The sequence below is a fragment of the Thermobia domestica genome, chromosome 1, assembly GCF_964235325.1.
Source record: "Thermobia domestica chromosome 1, izTheDome1.hap1.1, whole genome shotgun sequence".
NCBI classification, from domain to species: Eukaryota; Metazoa; Arthropoda; class Insecta; order Zygentoma; family Lepismatidae; genus Thermobia; species Thermobia domestica.
Genome location: NC_137454.1, coordinates 238,391,243 through 238,405,458, shown reverse-complemented (window position 1 = coordinate 238,405,458; position 14,216 = coordinate 238,391,243).

Below are 14,216 nucleotides of genomic sequence, written 5' to 3'. Positions count from 1 at the left end.
ATAGGGAATAGACCCCTATACATAACCATATAACCATATAAGGTAATAGAACCTCATGCAAGAGGATAAATTGGGCCAAAAGACCAAACACGTGGTACAACGTATTGCTTACGTTTATATTTTGACAATTTTGTACCCCTAAAAGGGAACGAGGTGGAACACCCAAATTTATCATAATAATACATGTTAGGGTCCGGTACTATAATACCAAATGTTTAAATTGGGCAATTTCCAAAATTTAAGGGGTGGGCCAAAGTACCCCTCCGAAATTTTTAAAGAAGTGCACAAATGTACCTATGTCTTATGATAGGGAATAGACCCCTATACATAACCATATAACCATATAAGGTAATAGAACCTCATCCAAGAGGATAAATTGGGCCAAAAGACCAAACACGTGGTACAACGTATTGCTTACGTTTATATTTTGACAATTTTGTACCCCTAAAAGGGAACGAGGTGGAACACCCAAATTTATCATAATAATACATGTTAGGGTCCGGTACTATAATACCAAATGTTTAAATTGGGCAATTTCCAAAATTTAAGGGGTGGGCCAAAGTACCCCTCCCAAATTTTTAAAGAAGTGCACAAATGTACCTATGTCTTATGATAGGGAATAGACCCCTATACATAACCATATAACCATATAAGGTAATAGAACCTCATCCAAGAGGATAAATTGGGCCAAAAGACCAAACACGTGGTATAACGTATTGCTTACGTTTATATTTTGGCAATTTTGTGCCCCTGGAAGGAAACGAGGTGGACCGCCCAAATTTATCATGATACATATTAGGGTCCTGTACTATAATACCCAATGTTTAAATTGGTCAATTTCCAAAATTTAAAGGGTGGGCCAAGGTACCCCTCCCAAATTTTTCAAGGGGTGCATTAATATACCCATATGTTATGAAAAGTAATGGACCCCTGTATACGTCCATATAACTATATAGGGTAATAATACCTCATCAAAGGGGATAAATTAGGTCAAAAAACCCCGAAATTTAAATTTTTGGCAATTTTTTACCCATGAAAGGGAACGACATAGACACCCAATACTGATAGAGGTACATACTATGGTCCTAGGCTACCACACCAAATTTTTAGATTTGGCAATTTCCAAAATTTAAGGGGGGGTGGTCCTATGTACCCCTAAAAGGGAATGAGGTGGACCACCCAAATTTATCATAATACATATTAGGGTCCTATACTATAATACCCAATGTTGAAATTGGGCAATTTCCAAATTGAAGGGGTGGGCCAAGGTACCCCTCCCAAAAATTTAAAGGGGTGCATTAATATACCCATGTCTTATGAAAGGTAATGGACCCCTGTATACGCCCATATAACTATATAGGGTAATAACACCTCATCAAAGGGGATAAATTAGGTCAAAAACCTCCGAAATTTGAATTTTTGGCAATTTTTTACTCATAAAAGGGAACGACATAGACACCCAATACTAATAGAGGTACATACTATTGTCCTAGGCTACCATACCAAATTTTTAGATTTGGTAATTTCCAAAATTTAAGGGGGGTGGTCCTATGTACCCCTGCCAAAATTTAGGGGTGGGCCAAGGTACCCCTGCCAAAATTTAGAGGGGGTGGTCCTATGTACCCCTAGGTCATTGACCCTGGCCAGGGACCATGGGTCCTGAGGCAGGGACCCAGGGGCCAAAAAGTGAGGCAAAGTGACGCGATTACTACTATGTATTTGCAGCTTAGAAGGTATCTATCAATCTAATTAACTAATCATAACAAGCTTCTGTACTTTTGTCCTTTCGACATATACGTAGTTTCCTCGCAATATAAGATATTAGCATAAAATTCCATAAATTAGCTTTCTTCTAGTTTATCAATTAATTATTTTGTATAATTATTATACGACATATCTTTATTAGAGGTCACATTAATATTGTATAATGGTTAATGTTCCAAATGTTTTATTCATTACTAATATTGTTGATTATTTCCTACAGTTGTAAATAAGTATGAGAATCCTCCAATAAAGACGGATGACAACAGTAACTTCATCAAGGTTAGTACAGGGTAGATCGAAATACATCTAAATATTGTATGATTATTGGGTATTTGGCTATTGTTAGTATGATGTATTTAGTAGATTTCAATATCAAGCTTCATATGTTTTCCTTGTGACCTAAGAGAGTAGATTCCAACTTAACCCGCAATAGCTTAGAATACATATCTGTTCGATTGACAAACCTAAAGATATTTTATCATATATTCAAAGCTAAATAGATAGAGTTCAAAATATAGTTGATTACACTTTCTGTTTAATTCTAGTTTATCCATCATTCTTACCTAAACTTAAAACTATTCTTGTTATGTTACAGATAGATTTCCAAGCTTCTGAGGTATAAATGTCAGCTTATATTGCTTTTGGCAGTATTTAGACGTTTAGAAACTCTGTCTTATTTGATATGTAATAATATTACTATACTTTGGGAACAAAAATCTGAATTGTTATTTCATATTATTTATAGATACGGCTTGCGATTCTAACTTTAAAAACTTCCGTCTCTCTTTGTCAAATTAATATAAATAACAACAAGATAACAAGGTTTACAAAAGTAATTAAGTAATTATCACTAAAATTTTTCTTCAAAAGTTTCTGCATTTGGCGACGTCACAGCCAACTGGGCTCTGCGGGACTCTCTCATTCAGATTTGCCTTCTCCAGTGAAAAATAAAAGTAATTTTACCAAACAATATATTTTTCCAATAGTTTTCCAGCAAAGGAAAAATATGAAGTGTTTTCCAGTGAATATGAGCAACGTTCATTAAAAATATTTCAAGAACAATTCAACGCTACTTCGCTCTTGCTCGTCCACATACATACAGAGAAACACCAATCTGGGTGGCTGAGAGAAGAACCCAGTGACCAATATATTGTAGAATTGTTAAGATTAAGACGCTTCAGTTAATTGCTCAGTGATCTTTTAGTTTTCGTGAAATACAGTAATCTACAAAGTTAAAAATGGAACAGAATGAAGAAGTTCAACTCTCCAAAAGAAAAAAAGGTATCTTCCTACCTGGAAGAATACGAAGTGTGTTTGAAGTAAAGTACGCACATACATTTTTCCTCACTTTCAACTGGAATGCAAATTTTACATTTTAGTATCTGCATTCTCGCATGCTTAATCGAACTAGTAAAGGGGTTAGGATATGTCATGGTATGTGTATAAAGTGAATAAGAAAAGCTGTTGAATATATAATTTTTGCCATAATATTACGTTTAACCTATTGATTAAAAAAATATATTAGTTGTATTTGTGTACAAGAACATGTTCATATTTGAAACCACAATAAATATTCATATTTTTACTGTTTGATTATCTTTCGAATTTGTTACATCGATGGTATATATATATATATATATATAATGTATGAAAATAAAGGCAAAAGAGATGGTAAACGCAGACCAGAGTTACAAACTTTTCGAGAAATAACGTGAAACATGTGTTAAATGCAAACACCGTTCGCGCATACAGGAAGGAGTTACTAACCTTTTGTTCACCTTAAATTTATTATCGAGAAGAACTGTTTTCGCTAATTCCAAGTCTATAAGGGTCCATTGAACAGAGCTTTTTCATCGACAGAAGAGAAAACTTGAGTTTGAATATGTACAATAACTCGGAAAAGGTCACTAGTACAGTATGTTTAAAACCTTTAATGCAAGGGGATATTGCATTAGGAGCAGTGCCGTGGTTATGTGAGATCGGTAAGTCACGTACTGACCGAGATAATCGGTCTCTTGCTAAAGTTGATAAGTGTGGTTTGTAAAAGATGGCAACGCTGCACAGTGGGCCGGAATAATAACAACCTTGTCAAAATGTGAAAACAGCTGCATTTTGCATGAGTTTATGTACTCTTGGTTTCTCGAGGTCGCTGATGTTAATGATATCAAAAGTGAAAAATTGAGAATGGCTATTTCAGTTTGGTAGGCCAAACATGTTCGAAATGCTCCAAATTTAGCTCCGCTCATGATACTCAGCTTGAACAAGATACCGGATGTTTCAGTCAGTGCTTGACTTATAGATCTGACATAACCACGGTGCTACTCCTCATGCAATATCATCTTGCATTATAGGTTTTAAACTATATTGCACTAGTGACCTTTTCCAAGTTATTCTACATTTCCCAAAGTTAACTTTTCTCTTCTGTTAATGGCAACACTGTTCAATGAACTCTTCTAGACTTGGAATCAGCGTAAACAGTTTTTTTTGTCAATATTTAATTTAAGGATTCCAAAACGTTAGCACCTCACTTCCTGTGTCCGCGAACGGCGTTGGCATTTAACACATGTTTCACATTATTTCTCGGAAAGTTCGCAACACTGATCTGCATTTACCATCTCTCTTCTTTTTATTTCCATTGTTGCTTTCAATGATGATGTCCGATTTAGGTCATTCGACCTACAAAAACATAACTTTCTCTTGGGTTGACAACACTGTTCATCCGGTGATATTCGTCAATGCATGGGCAGGTGTCCTCCTTTCTCTAGTTTCTTTGTGCAATGTTTCGTTTCTTTGGTTCTTTTAGTTCCTCCGTTATCACGGCTGGACATTCTAAATTATAATATAATGTGGAAATGTCATTTCATGACTTTGTCGTCAATTCGGCACGGATTAACGTTCTCGTAGGGAGCTGCTATTTCACTAATGCGTGTTTACGGTTATATAGAATAAAGTTCATGGGTGTGCACATTGTAAGACGAAATTACCTTATATAAGGATCATCCGAATATACAGTATATACACAGGGTATCTCAAAAGTCCCCTGACATAGAATAACCCTGTTATTACTCGAGTTACAACAAAATGTAAGAGGGGAAACAATCTGCAAATATGATGTTTTCAATCTAAAGTGAAGGAAGTTTTATAATCGTACGAGCCGTTTGGGCTGTACACTCTTTGTGCACCCAATGTTAAATGAAAGTGCAACGTTGCCATTTACCTGGATCCACAATATAAGTGAATGAAGTTGATGTTTGAAATAGGGGCTGTCCATCGACATGCTAGTGTAAAAGACATGTAGGGAATAATGTTTAGGATTGCTCATTATTTATTTTAGTGTTAAAGGTATTCCTAGTGTTATTCATCACCAGATTGTAATAACGATAAAACGGCAACAAGTTTCCACTATTTGGTCTATTAAGTTTCTCCCACATATTACAGTGTACAGTAAAAATTGGAATTATGGCGCGGATAATAATTGGTAATGTATGGGGATCACATTATTTGGTCATCAATTATATTAGAATTACGGACATATACACACAAGTAGGAAACATAAGTACTGTTATTATGTAGTTCATTTTACAAGATGTTGCTGTTTATATGCACATGTATATGAAAATACACGTGTATAAAAAGTACGTAAGAAATTCCTTATTTTTTTATATTTTGCATATCACATCTAGAAGATTGCATTAACTACGCATATACTACTTGCCTCTAATCATACCGCTACACAAAGACACCATTTAATTTGCGCAAATCAATAAAAATGAACATGGTTCACATATATATGGAATCATTCTTCAATCTCAGTTTCTTTTTCCCTGCCTTTTTCTTTTTAACTGACTATATACAAAAAATATGTCAGCTCTGGTAACCTTGTTGTACCATAATATGACATATTTCAAGTTCATTTCTTCCTGAAATTTGTGAAAATTTACGTTAAACGATAGACCTAAAAATACGAAGGCACGGACGCAGTTACTTCATGCCAGATTGTTCCATTCATCATACTGAAAATCTCTCTACAACGCATTTTCAGCAGACGCAAAATAAAATAAGAGAAAATTGTGCGGAAGAAATGTTGTTACTATCACAAGAACGGAGAAAAATCTGGTCTTAGAGAGAAACTTTTTTTCACTATTTTCTTCCTCCAACACTTCGAAGACATCTATAAGAAAATAGTTTTGTTTAAACTGTGTGACAAGAAAACTGCTGTTGAATCAGAGATTTCTTTTAGATATTTACGCGATCTTCGTCGATTATTTGTAATAAATCAAGAAACTGGATAAAACCCGATAATACATGTCTCATGTTTTCACAGTCACACCAAACGCTATGGGCTATTTTAGATGTGAATTTATAGTATATTGTAAAACATAGATCACAATTATTTTTATAAGATTTCGGAACAGTGAATAGGAATTTAGGATAACAGATTTGTAGATCATAATTCCATGTTCGTTTGCATTTTAATATGTTGACTTGCTACAGCGAGTAAGGGAAGGAAGAGCAATTAGTTTGGGACCTGCGTAGTTTTACCTGAATATTACGTTTAAAAATCATACGATCACAAACCAGAAAAAAAGGTCAAGTTTTCGAGAAAGGAAGATAAACAAATGACAGATTTATGATCATTTCAGGACTAATGTACAGACGTAAGAAGATAACGTCAAGACGAGATTAGTCTCGATTTTCTCCCAGATCTACATTTCATAGTGTTATTTATTTTTAACTATGTTAAAGAAATAATTTATTTGGCTAACCTTATGGATTATTCGGTTTTACACAAACTTTACTATTAGTTAGTTTCATATTGTTGAAACTAATTATTAAATTACAAGTACATCATAGTAACATCACGTAATTATGTGGCATGGCAGATGAAGAGATGCAATTAATCTGAATATATTTTCATAATATACTTTGTTTGAAATCAACTTACTGAATTTTGGTAAATTAATTTAATTCTTCCCATTTTTGAGAATAACGTTTATACTATATATATACACACCCACCCACCCCATATATATTGAAGCTAACAGAATAAGTGAGTGCTGGCTATGAATAAAAAGCGAATGTATTTTCATTTATTTAGCCATTTTTCCTGTATGAGATTTAACATTTAGTCTTCGATTGTTTTGCTCCTTGAATATCAAATTATTGCCGAATATTTGACTATGTGAACATTATGATGGGTAAGATACAGACGCTGAGTGCTTGATGCAAGTTCCATCTTGTTTGATAACATTAAAACAGAACTTGTAGTATGATTGAAAGATTATCGATATCATCATTTACTTTACTTTAAATATGCACATGTTCGAGTACAAAAAATTCGCAGCTTCTCACTTTCAGAATTAATAACGATTACCGGAACACTTCATAATAATAAGTTTAATAAGAGTGTAGCACTGAATTTTGCAATGAATTAAATTAAAAATAAACATATTTTGGGATTTCACTGTGTTTTGGGTACTTAACCTAATTTAAGTTAAGAGTGTAAAACAACAAGGTCTTGGAAGATTCGAAATGAACAGTAAAAATACAGGGTGTTTCAAAACAACACCGACAACGATTGGGAAGTGATTCCTGACACCAAGATATTGCAAAAAGTATAAACCAACTTGGGTGCCAAATGCTTCCTTTCGGAGTTGTAGTCTGTCGAAAACATGAAAAATGAACTTTAAAGATATATATATAGCTTCAAAACGATGAGACCTACCGTAGTTGGGTCAAGACTTCACTTAAAAACTAATATGTGCTCTATCCAAAAATTCAAGTTTCAGAATCCCAGGATTCTCAGGTAACAACTTTTATAGAGGGAATTTGGCTACGGGCATATAATTTGAAATACTCACTAACTACCTCTAATAATTGTTGCGGAAGTACGGCAGGATTTTGAAATATGGATATTTGGTTAGCGCACATATTAGTTCCTAAGTGAAGTCTTAACCCAAGTACTGTAGGTCCCCTAGTTTTCGAGCTATGAATTTTTAAAATTCATTTTGTCATGTTATCGGCAGCCTATGACTCCGAAAGGAAGCATTCGTGCACCAAAGTTGGTCTATACTTTTTGTCTTATCTTGGTGACAGAAATCACCTCCCAAACGTTGTCGGTGTTGTTTTGGAACACCCTGCATATGTTAAGAAAATATATTTTTGAACAGATACAATAATTTTAAGGGACGTCTTCTTTCAAATTTTAAAATATTGTTAAATATTTTAAAATATAAAAAGAAATGTCATTGTTCAGATTTTAAAATCATCAAAACATAGAAAAGAATGGAATTTTATGAAGCTGAGAAAGACGTTTGCTTTGATGGGCAGAAATTTGACGGAATTTTTCAATAAAGTTACAAGTGATTTAAAAGGGAGAATATAGAAGTGCAGAATTTTAGAATGAAAATATATTTGAAATGTAAAATGCAATTATTATCATTATGGGAACGTAGTTGCAATGAACTTCCATATTAGTGTGTTTGCCTTTCAATGTTTGATCTTTGGTGAATTAGAATTCAGGAATGGGAAAGTCTTCCAATACAATCTAAAATGGAAATTGAGGAATCGAGTTCTTGTGTTTAACTCCAGCTAATGATTATTTCATGCATTATTCTTTAAGTTCTTTGGAAAGAATAATTCCTTATATGCACTCCCATGACAAATTGCTATTTGTAGTAATGAGTACGTACACTTTCCTATACATTAGTGTACCATTTAATCCAATTTGATGGGGACGATTTGATTGCAGTTGAACGAAAGAAGGATTAAACAGAAATAAAGATATTTTCATATATTTCCAGCGTGAAAAGATGTAGCCATTTCTGAAGATGGTTGTTTCTGAATAAGTGTTTAACATCTTACATTTTGCCTGTCTTTCCGAAACGGTATGATTAAATACAAATGTAGTGATTACTTTTAAAAAACTGTGATTTCAGTTTTCCTCTTGTCTCATATTGATACAAAACAGTAGAATGAATGCTTGTCTAATATGGTTAAGATGATTACTAGCGAAATATTAATATTACCATCTACTCTTGTTTAGCCGAATATTTCCGTGCGTCTTTAGTGTGTTCTTGGATCCTGGTTCCTTTAAGAGAGTGGAATATTTCTGTTGACGTAGAATAATGCAGTAATTAATAAGTTACAATAATTAGAAGGTAGCGAATAGTCAAAGTGCAGTCCATATATATCACTAAACTAAAAATGGAGTAAAGAGCTTTGTTCATACGAAAAATAAATAAAAGGTACGAGCCATCGCACTAATTTCTTAAGTTAATTTTCTTGTGCATGATTCTCAAAGTTAAATTATGTCAAGGTACAGTTGTTAGAGAATTATTTAATTATGAAATATGTAGAAAGTCGTTTGAGTATTTCTTTTAAAAACTTTGTTCCCAAGACTAACGTACCGGGTCTTGAATCATTTTTTTTTTTTCAGGGTTGATACAAAGCTGTCAGCATTGTCTTATAGAAATTCGCAATGGCTTTTATTTTCAACCTATAAAAAAATATTTATGTTGGGAGAAGAGAATAAATTGATATCCATCCTAGGGTACGTTGAGTGGTATAGCCTCTGAACACATACATCGAAATAAACAAGGAATTCAACGAACGGATATGCAATCAGAAATCACCTTTTATTATTATTATTATTATTATTATTATTATTATTATTATTATTATTATTATTATTATTATTATTATTATTATTATTATTATTATTATTATTATTATTATTATTTTACATTTCCAATTTTCTTCTTTCTTATCGTTGCTTGAAAGTAAAAATGCAAGACAGTTCGTACAATTAAATGTTAATATCATTTCTTTTGTTCCGTATTACAGCGACTGATTCTATCCGTGACATAACAATATTAATCATCCTCCATCATTTATTCTTCAAATGAAAATGACGTGAGAATGGATCATTTTCGTGTGTAATACTTTAAAAGTTTAGATTATTACAAATACTAGGACAAAGTGTGATGTGATTTATATAGCCGAGCGATATTTTATATGTATAAATTTCTTACAAAATTTTCTTTACGTAGAAGTCGAAGTTTCGAATTCGAATTCCTTTTGATGTTGCTTAATTGATGCTTCTGTATGGAATATAATAATTTCCTCGTGTTTCTTCTGCATCAATATATAGTCTTGATATGGAGTAGGACGTTTATGAAAGATTACTCTTCAAATATATTTTAACAAATATTTCTTTTTATGATCGAAAAGATAAAGTTCAAGAGAAAATAAATTTGAAATAGAAGAATAAGTATTATTAATTAGGAAATTGATTTATATTAATCCCAGTATGTGGTATTGAGTTATGAACGCCAAATACAGTACCTTAAGAAGCAACATTTTTTCATGCAAAATTTTAAATATATTTCATGAAAACATAACTATAATCATTTTTCCATAACAAGATCGGACAAGAAATTTTGCGAACCAGTCGTTAAAAAGTGCGACACTTCATTATTGAATATCAATGTAATCACTTCCAAAACACATGCCTCTGTTACTGTTTAGTGCACTTATAAAGGAAACTCTGAAATATCTTTTGTAGAATGTACTCAAGGCCTTTCAGTGGTTTCCTTGTCTACTGAAGAAAGTATTTTAATAACGTTATTATTTATTAAGTACTTTATTTATTTTCAATTATTTACTTCGTGCTCCAATATTATTGCAATGGTACATCGAAACACACGTACACTGGCCTACTTAAGTGGCATTAAAACTATTCAGCCTTATTTTAACAATAAAATAATAACTATGAAAGTTTGATAATATAATGAGATCATACTAAGATTTCCGTGTAGTGTAGCATGAGAAAAGTATTTTACTGACAGCCGTTGTATTTTTAAAATACTTACCTCATGAACCAAATTATTCACTGTATTTACTATAGTAGTAATTTCCAACTGAATGTTCTGTGACGTCACAGTTTGTAGTTTGTATTATTAGTTAACCACATAGAGAGACAGCAAGAACAAGACACTAAACATATATTTGATAGAAGACAGTGGTGACAGGCAAACAACACATAGTCAGTGGTTTCGCTGATACACTACTCTTGAATTGATGGCTAATGGAACACAGTCAACATTTGTTTTATTCCATTCTACCTATCTCGTTCCCTCCAATTTTTGCCCAACCTGTTCTCCCTCTCTCTCTCTTGACTCCGATCTCCCCTACGTATCGTCCTGAAGCACAGACGAAATCACCTACATGAAGGAGGAGTAATTTTTAGTTCATTTTTTAATGGTTGAATGTTCGGGGTCCCAAGATTAATAATTTGTGAACTTTCATTGTTTGTGGTTGTGCGATGCGCAGAATCGACTCTAGAGCCATCCCAACACTGGGTATTTGTGGATAATAATAGAAATGGAATTAATATATGTTATTTAGTATTATGAAAACTGTTTAATGCTAGACATCTAAATTTGGTCTTCTATGTGCATACATTTGTTTTATTCATACTCATGGTGATTAACATTGTTACTTTGATCGTGTACAATAAACAAACATTATTTTGAAAGAATATATGAATAGAGATTCAGTTATAAAATAATACCTTAGACTTTACAATTGACAGTGTTTGCTCACTGAATCTTTTATGACTTCTTTGTTCACGTTTTAGTGTAAAATCTTAAGAAACAATTACGTTCAGATTGAACACAGAAATACCTTGCACCAGACACATCGTAGTCTGGAGAATTGCTTACATCCAGGATTTCTGCATTTTGGATAGTTTTGCGTCTTTAGCGCTTCGGGAAAGCGCTGTGCACTTGCATATCTGGATGCTGTCCATGGATGTGGCGTTCTTTCCTGCCTATGGCCTACTGGATCGTCATCTTTGAGATCACTTTCCTCACGTTAGTGCTGCTCAGGAAAAATAAGCTCCTGAGCCAGAGACATTTTAAATTCATGAAATTTGAAGATATTTTTGGACGGAAGATTCTTCAGTTTACATTCTCGTCTGTGCCCAAGCCATGCATTTACGGCTGCTAGATCGAAGAAGTTCAAGATTGTTCGAAGATTCCGTTTCTTCTAAATCTAAAGTTACATTCTGAAAAAGCTAGAACATTGCATTGTCAGAAAATACCATAGATTTACTTTAAGGTGAATTCGTGCTATGTTTAGAAATTTTCGCAAACAGGATTGGATATATAGTACATCAGGTTCTTAGTCACATTCAGATCTACAACGCGAAATATTATCCTTACAACTGTCAATTTTATAGTTATCACACTCTGACCAGAAGTCACAGATTATAAACATAGAGATTTAAAAAATAGAAACTCGATTATTGACAATATTATTATTATTTTATGATCCATTTATTTTTTGCTTATTTTCATTGATCGAAACTATAATATACTTTTTGCTGCTTAATTATACCATTTTCTGCAAAATTGAAAGATTTTGAGGGGGATGTGGACTCCCAGACTTAAATCTTACGTATGTTACTGGGAAAAGTGTCAAATCTAAGGAGGTAAAACAAAAGGGTCTGTAAAACATTCAACAACGCGCAAATAATACTGCGTAATTTTATCCCTCCACTAAAATGTACTCATGGAAACCCAATATAGAGAGCTCTCTACAACAGCAAAGTAAAGTCCTGCACACCACCAAATACAAAGTTTTCCAAACTAATATATTGTACAGATTTTAAGTTATCTATTAAACATACAAGTGGGGATTCAAAATATTTTGTTATTTTCTAAGTACAAAATAAATAAATTACCTGAATGCTGTGGGTTGAGGCTACACTGTTGCACGGCGCCATCTTAACTGCTCTATAATTGCACAACATAAGGCGCTTCTGCTATCGTCTGTCTGCCGAAGCAAAATTTGAAGTGTAGAAATTACTCTACAAAGGATTTCAACTCAGCAAAGCTCGAGATGTCCACAGGAAAGAACGGGCAAATGACGTCATCTTTTGTCTCTTCGCTGGTGTCAGGAGGGTATGCTTTGCCGAGTTGAATATGACTACACTAAAACAAAATTAAGTGCTATTCATAACTATGGACAGATTGTTTCGTTATGATAAAACAAACAAAAAAAAAATGTAATAGACAGCTAGAATTTTTTTAACCAACTTCAAAAAAGGGAAGTTCTCAGTTTGACCTGTATGTATATTGGTATATTTGTGTGTTTTTATGATTGTACGTGATTATCGACAGAACCGTTGGTAATATTTCGATGTGATTGTCACTAATTGAATAAACTGTTCCCAAGTAAGTTTTATAGATACAAAAAATGCATTAATTAATTAATTATTCTTTTAAAAAAAGTCAAAACAAGCCTTGCAACGCCTAATAAAAAAGACTTATCTAAACCAAAGTTATAGGCTGGTTGCGGCTGGCAGAGAGACACATAGCTGGTAGACCCTGCTAAACACGGCCACGTACATTATTTTACCTTTTGTTCGTCTCTTTTCACAGCAACGTACGAAACATCCAAGAGCTTGGAATACAAAGCTTCTACTACAACGAGAAATTTAACAAAATGGGGTGGGTTTCATACAACCAAGGAATAAGAATACTTTTCAGCCAGCTTTGTTCGAATGAGCATTGGTGATGGATGTTCAGGTCATTGACGAAGTCATATATATTTGCATGTTACTTTTTCTCAGGTTTTGCCACAATATCATGTTTTTTTTTTTCTGTAATTCGTCGCCCACTGCAAGAATCACCTTGGAGATTAAAATTTCCGGAGCGAAAACTACTATTTTACTGACTTTTGTGTCTGTTTTCTGTTTGAGATGCCTAAATATCCACAGCCTATTAAAACAAGCCTATAGCGAATCACAATAACCATTGGTAGAGGCTTACATCTGGTGTCAAGAGTCGGACGTTTGATTCCAGAAAATGTGAGTTTGTGACGGACTCACTACTCATATTTTAATTCTCTTCCTCTGTCTCAACGTCGTACCCAACGATCTCACATGGCCTACAATCAAACCTCTGACACTTAATGTGAACTTTCTAACAATGGACAATCGTGACTTCCTATAGGCTTGTTGTTAGTAGACTGCTGATATTTAAGCAACCTCAAATACAAAATATAGACACAAAAATTAGTAAAAGAATATCTAAAATTAGGCTCATCACATAGTCAAAATAGACACAACATATATCAAAACTCATTATTTTTAGTAGTTCTTCAGTACATGAGTCCAGGCAAAATTTCCTCAGAATGGAAAAGGAGTATATTATGTCACAGCTGCAATGATTTGACTATGGCTGATTTAGACAATTTGCATCTTTCCCGAAATAAAATTTAAAATGTATTACAGTGTTGCGGAAAGTTCACCTGTCATCACGGCGTAATACATTACGACTGTTACTAAGACTTCCAGCACTTTGCATACCTACTACTCACAATTATCAGTTGTTAAATCACGTTAGGCCGGACTCGTTGCGACATATATGCCTCGTGATTTGGAA